At 40.1% G+C, this 5808-nt stretch overlaps 1 long non-coding RNA gene across 1 annotated transcript; it reads right to left on the bottom strand.

The window, feature by feature from the left end:
• Positions 1 to 4043: 4043 nt before the first annotated feature.
• Positions 4044 to 5159, bottom strand: LOC129348165 (uncharacterized). Its single transcript, XR_008600645.1, has 2 exons — positions 4688 to 5159; positions 4044 to 4602 (listed from the first exon to the last, which is right to left on the bottom strand). It is a non-coding gene; the product is annotated as an uncharacterized LOC129348165 (long non-coding RNA).
• Positions 5160 to 5808: the final 649 nt, after the last annotated feature.

The raw sequence follows: 5808 nt of genomic DNA, 5'->3' as shown, positions 1-5808 counted from the left end.
TACACCAACCAGCCACAACCTAAAACCAATCACCAATCATGTTGTTACAAAGCAATGTTGTGGCGGGAAACTTTGAGTACTGGCATATTTGCCATATGACACCCACCTGAATTTCTGCACACCAGTGTCTTGGTAGGGCCAACTCGGGTGCTCAAGGCTAAGTGGAGCATGAGTAGAGCTGAGGCAGACCATGCAAAAGCCTCTGGGCCATGGACTTTCCTGTGACGGTACCTCCCTGTCACTAAAAGCATCTACACCCTTAATTATGCATACACCGATCAGACATAACATTATGACCACCTGCCTACTGTTGTGTTGGTCCCCCTTATGTGCTCAAAAATGCTCTGAACCACTGGGCCTGGACCAGAGGACCTCTCAGGGTGTCCTATGGGGCCTGGCACCAGGACGTTGGCAGTGGATCAGTTAGGTACTCTGGATTGTGCACTGGGGCCTCTGAATCAAACTTGTTTGACTGTATCCTGTTGATGCTTGATCAGAATGAGGTCCTGGAAGTTTTGAGGTCAAATCAGCATCTTGGGCGATTGTCATGTTCTTCAAGATGTCCCTGATCTTGACATTTGGGATTTCCATTTGCATCAGGGAGTGTGTTTGTTCTGAGGCAACGTTTATTTGGTTGTCTAAGTCTTATCAACGGATGCCAAAATCCAAAATTTTCCAACCGAACACTACATAGTACCAATATGATTGATGTTATTCACTTCACCTGTCAGTAGTCATAATTTTGTGGCTGATTGGTGTATATCTACGCTGTAATACAAATTCAATTGGTGAATTATATTTTGAAAATCACCCCCTGTGCAGCTATAGCAACCAGAACTGTCATTTGCTGACTTGGTACCAGGCTATCAATCTGGAGGTCTTCGGTGAGTGATGTATTTTTGAGCTTACCTCTAGTGCCCATTTGAGAAACTGCCATTTTTGGCTCTTTCATGTTGGCTTCAATTTTCTGTCGTGGAGGTTGCCATTGGCCAGAACAAGCCCGATTTCTGGAGACTCCACCCTGCAACCAACAGGTCCCACACAATCTGATGCCAATGTACTGCTACCAGACATCCCAACAACAGTTCAGGGGGTTTTAGTGTTGTGACTGATCGGGGTTTTTCTCTCTCTGCATAGTGGATGCTTGTGGTGAGAGATGAATTCAGAGAATACACATGAACTTGATATGTGCTTGAGGTTTCCATAGAAATCCTTAGACGTGTGTTCGAAGACTCAACACAGACAAACTTAAACATCACAGCCTGTTCAAATAATATGTTCTATGTTTGTTTTTAGTATACATGCAATGTCACAATGCCACGTGTATTGCGTACACGTGGGATTTTTCCATTCATTTTTCTATTACGTGCCTGCTTACTAAGTTACAAACACAACTTTTCTCTCCCAGCTTGCTTCCTAGTACATTGTGAAACTAACCCAGGGGCTAGCCCAGTTCAAATCCCCATATTTCTCAGCTCGTCTTCATTTTGAAACACAATGCTTAAATCCCCAGTTGATATTGTACATAAATAACCACTCTCCAACTCTCATCTGCCAGAGATGGATTGCCCCCATTTATGTGGTTTGTGCTGCTAAATTATTTAGCATTGAAGATGAGTGAAATATGTTGGGTTATGAATACAAGCAAAAGGAAGCCCAGATGGAACCTAGTGTGATAATAGTAACAAAGCCGCCTCCTCTCATCTGGGAGGAACTGCACTGTAGAGAGCAATAGTCTATTATATCAGGAACCACCCTCAATGAAAGAAGCATTTTACATTCTTTGTTTTTTTCAGTTAACGAAGCCATGTCTAGAAAACTCTGCACTGTATGCTCAATCAATGCATGAGCCCGTCCTTGGCGTCTCTTTCAAAAGTGAAACTACCAAATTGGAACATCTCAGCATGCTCCTGTGAACCCTGAAAGGATGCATCAAAGTTTTTTGTTTTGAAAACGGGTTTGCGCACGTCTGAACTTGCGATAACCTTCAGGAATAGTGAAAAGAGTGGAAAGTGTTGATAGTTTTTGGGGGAAATTTCGCTCAAAAGTCATGTAGGCCGCAAATGACGATCTTCCAACGCTTTTATTATAAAGCTTTTAGGTTTAATTTGAAATATGGGGAAGCGCAGTTGAACATGTAAAGTGCTCACAATTTTGAAAACTGTATTTTTATATAATCAAAGCTCACTCAGGCCTAGCTGTTTCTCTATGCTTCACTCAGCTGTATTTAACACTACCTGTAATCAGTGTCCTCCACATGACATCACTCAGAGGACAAATTCAAAGATTGTTTAGAATTCTAAAACGTGTGCGCGAGTTTCACAAATGAGCTTTGAGTTTAGGTGAAGAGCCCCTTTGATACCTAAAGTAAAACCAAGGTGCCCTGGTTGGATTCATGTTAGGAGTCACTGAAACCTTTTCATAAAGCGAGAAAAAGTTATTGCTGTTGTCATACAACTCCCTTTTGGGTCATTTTAATTTAACCTCTCTTTAAGGTTTACCCGTTTGTTTTTATTTTATTTTAACTTTGAAATGTTTGATGAATTTTTTTTTAAAAATATGGTAATTGTGTTGCCCAGGCTTTGACAGAAACTTTTGAAACTCTGAAAGCATGGTCACGTACAATTGAGAAACTTTGTTTCAGGCCCGCAAATGTTTTTACTGTGATTAGAACCAGACTATGGCGATACTGTAGGCTGTTTGTAGGCATAGATTTTGGCAAATAATATAGATAATGTGTTCTCATCTGAAAACCAGCAATGTTAATCTAACCAAGTATACTGTACAGAGTGATCACACAGGTAGAAGGTCAATTGAAGAGTCAGCAAGCTGTAACTACTTTGATGGTGGAAAGACCTTCTGCCCTGACAGACATCTATCTTCAGGTAAATTGTAGTATGTGTTGATAAGAAAATGTTCAGCAAGTGATGTGTGTTGCCTGTGACACAAGTGAGAAAGTTGGTCACAGTGGTGCTACCATTGAAAAAGTTAATCTGGAGCCCTGAACTAGCAGGAGTGCCTTAACTGTACCAATATGGCGACTGAGATGACACACTGCTGTTCAGTGACAATAGCCAATTAGATATCTACCTGTATATTTGTATAACATTTATCAGCCAATCAGATGCTGATGCATAGTGACAGGAAAGCCCAGAGTCTCTTGAGTTTCCTTTTCTACTGGTTCTAGCATGTGTTGCAATTCTGTAACCATAAATACCAATAATAAAGTTGCAATTTCATAAGTATGTCTCACATTAAATTAACCTCCTGGTCAGGCAGCATATTGTGCATAACAGTGTCAGTGGCTTTGAGATAGAAGACATCAGAACTGCTGCATTCTGTTTTTAAAAAAAAAAGTAACATTTAGGGAAAAAAAAAACATCCATTAGGGAATGTAATTTTAAAGAACTTAATGACTCTTTGATATTGGTGATCTGTCTCAAAGCTGGGTCAATTACCCAAGCTTGTAGGACAGCTGACAAGCAGCATTTTACATTGCCCACAACAGCGCTGTGCTGGTTTTATCGCACAACCCATGAGCATGCACTGACCCCACCTTCTAAAGCTCAGCTCATCTTAATTGCCTGGAAAATTATCATCTGTGCTGGGAAACGCAAGGCTCAAAGTTTGTCTTAATTCCTTCCTTCCCAGCTTTGTGATGACTCTGTCCAAGGCATAAAGTGCCAAGCTGGAGGAAATGTGTGGTAATTAGTGTACTGAGCTGCAGGGTCTTTAGACTTGCCTATGGCAACATTTCTTATGTCCTTTAGTGGCTTAAAAGTGTTGGCAAAATGCCAGTTCTTTTTTTTTGTTTTTTCTTTCAATGAGTCAAGAAAATTCAATCAATGTCAGCCATGGTGGCTCTCTAAATTTGAGGCCTCTCAACAAATCCACAGTGTTCTTCAGGAAAACTTTAAATCAGGGCTATTCAATTAAAAATTGACTCGGGCCGGATTTTCAGACTAAGAACATGAGCTGGGCCGGATGTTTTTAGTAGACAGTGAGCAAAGTTAACCATTTAAAATAAACACAAACAGATCAGATAACAAACACACTGGATGTTTATAAACGTATTGCCACATCCAAAAGGACATAAACACAATAGAAGAGCAGTACTTAAACTAAACCTGTGCTGAAATACTGCTTCTTTAAATTTTACATTTCAAACACACAACTTCAACACATTTTGATAGGTAAATATAAGCACAGGTTAAGGTGCATATGAACATAAAAACTAAGTGCAGATTAGAAACACCATCTTTTGTTTTGGTCACATCTCAAAGTGCATTAAAAAGTAACTTGCTTAACAGTAACTTTTCAGAACTTGAGACATTTTTCTTCTTTTGAAATAACAAAAAACAGAGTTTGTCCCTGTCCATATTTGGTCTCATCTGAGACAGTCACATCTTCAGTGCATATAATCAAAAAAATAAACAGTAGGCACAGTGATAGTTACTATCCCTTTGAAACGAAATAAAGCTGACATCAAAGTGCATAATAAAGTGCAACTAAGTGAAATAACTGTCAAAACAAAATGTCTTTCTTAAATATTAAACTTCTAATAAGTGAACAGAAAATAGTCACATAAATACATAAAACTACCTTTAGTGTCTGCTACAGCACGCTGCTTTGTTGCACTTACCATGTCTCGAAGACATCTGTGGCCAGAATGTTTGACGTGTCAGACCTGTTTGATAGCAGATGTCACACTCGTCTTAACTTTATCGTCCGTTAAAACTTCATCCACGACAGCCAACATGCAGTCCTTCACAGTTTCTGAGTCTGTGAACGGCCTCTTTTTCGTGGCCCTTTCCTGAGCTGTGCAGGTCCGCTTCATTGTAGTACAGCTCCGGTTGTAAGATGCAGTCAAACTCTGAATTATAGCCGCTCTCTCATGACATCCCTCGGGAAAGTTTGTCCGAAACGCGGCATGTTTTTCAACGTGGTGTCTTCGGACATGATAATCTTTCAGCGCTGCAAAGCACTCGTTGCAGAGTAAACACATTGGTTTGACGTTCGGACTTGGTGGTAAATAAATAAATACTTGTCAGTCCACGCAGGATTAAACCGACGGTTTTCCTCGCCGATTTGTCGTTTCAGGATAGAAAAAGACATGCTGCTATTTTCGCCTGTATAGAACTGCTAATGTTAACTTTTCAAACGCGTCTCCTCGACACAATGCATTGTGGGTTAGTTGCTAGGTTGCGGTAAGTGTTGCATTCAATGTTTGCAATAATGTTGGAATTTTTGTAAGAATTTGTCAGTGTTACTGAAAGATGTTTTTCTGTTTTTCTCGGACCCAAGTCCCAATCACTCGGCAGTTGCTTTAGGGCCACTCGAGGGTTGCTTTCGGGCCGCATGTGGCCCGCGGGCTGCTAATTGAATAGGGCTGCTTTAAATCAAATCCCATACATTTCATTCCATATCAACCCCTGCTAGAGTGAGATTAACCAACAATAGATTGATTGTGTCACCATTGTTTCCCATTAGCTACAAATCCCTCCTCTTTCAATATGATGACTTAATTTTACCTTAAATAACCTTAATGCAACAACCAAAGTTCGAGATGGTAAATCACACAACACAGAATAATTTATCACTCATACTGCCAGGCAGCCTGGCAAACACTATTCTTCCAATGTTCCTTCTATGGTTAATAACGTAATCATTTGCCAAGAACCACTGTTACTATTATACCCATGGCAAATTGACGTTGACTACATCAATAATATAATCACTCTTGTGACCAGATGTGAAATTAATCATAATATGAAGACATCAAGTCATTGGTCACGGATCTCACATGGT

Source organism: Amphiprion ocellaris, chromosome 23 (assembly GCF_022539595.1).
Source record: "Amphiprion ocellaris isolate individual 3 ecotype Okinawa chromosome 23, ASM2253959v1, whole genome shotgun sequence".
Lineage (NCBI taxonomy): Eukaryota > Metazoa > Chordata > Actinopteri > Pomacentridae > Amphiprion > Amphiprion ocellaris.
The sequence above is the reverse complement of the archived record's forward strand: the minus strand, read 5'-3'. Positions and strand labels throughout refer to the sequence as shown.